This window comes from Gymnoscopelus microlampas, assembly GCF_963454915.1.
Source record: "Gymnoscopelus microlampas genome assembly, chromosome: 21".
In the NCBI taxonomy this organism is placed as follows: Eukaryota; Metazoa; Chordata; class Actinopteri; order Myctophiformes; family Myctophidae; genus Gymnoscopelus; species Gymnoscopelus microlampas.
This window is the reverse complement of record NC_139958.1, coordinates 39,196,454-39,197,656: the sequence shown is the minus strand read 5'-3', so window position 1 is coordinate 39,197,656 and position 1,203 is coordinate 39,196,454.

Here is a 1,203-nt window from a genome sequence, read left to right as displayed (position 1 = left end):
AGAGATCGAGAGAGAGAGAGAGAGAGAGAGAGTGATAGAGAGAGAGAGAGAGAGAGAGAGAGAGAGAGAGAGAGAGAGAGAGAGAGAGAGAGAGAGAGAGTGAGAGAGAGAGAGAGAGAGAGAGAGAGAGAGAGAGAGAGAGAGAGAGAGAAGAGAGAGAGAGAGAGACGGAGATTAGAGAGAGAGAGAGAGAGAGAGAGAGAGAGAGGCTAACTTACATATAATAAAATATATCCTGGAGAAAATCCTGAAGCATTACAACGACAAGTACGTGTGTATGGTTTCCTACAACCCCCATAACTGATATTGTGACACCGCTGTGCTGGTAAGTGATACGTGACACTGCTGTGCTGGTAAGTGATACGTGACACTGCTGTGCTGGTCAGTGAAATGTGACACCGCTGTGCTGGTCAGTGAAATGTGACACCGCTGTGCTCTCTGCTGCAGCTGATTAGATCCCACAGTTACAGCTCAACTTTCAACGCCATATAGTAACAATAAAGAGCTTTTGACCCTGACTGACTGATCAGCTTCAATTACTTTATTATTGCTACTAGTATTCAGCCAGGGATAATGAATGATGAGCAGGTCATTATTGATAAATAAATCCTGACAGGATGAGTTGCCACCAACGTAAAGTGGAGGGTTCTTTATCACCCTAAGGTTTTATTTCTCAAGAAACCTGCTCACCCACTTATTACACAGTTATTAAAAGCAATTCATGAATTGACCCAAAATCTGAATGAAACAATTTAATTTATTTTAAAATTATGTAATTGTTACCGTAAACAGATGTTCATTAGATCATATTATTATAGACAAGTGCATCCAGCAGGTCGGCTCCGGTAGGATGTGTTTATCAAATATGAATCCAACAGTAGGCTATGTTATGCATTGCCTATTTTTTTTGCCTCAAATGTTTTCAAAACCATTCTTTAGTGCACTGTTTAGCAAATGGCATTGATTGATTGATTGATTGATTGATTGATTAAATTGATTCAGATGTGTTGACTCTGCTTATTATTGAAAAATAACAGACCGTACTGAATTCAGTGACTGACCATTCCAGAATGAAGTATTCAACCAAGCCATGAAAAGTAATAGTGCTAATGTTTTATATTGTTCTTACCTCACCACAGTGGAGATTGTAGCAGCTCAAAGACCTGTCTGAACGATCTACCAGGCTGGTTTTTCTCTGTTTGA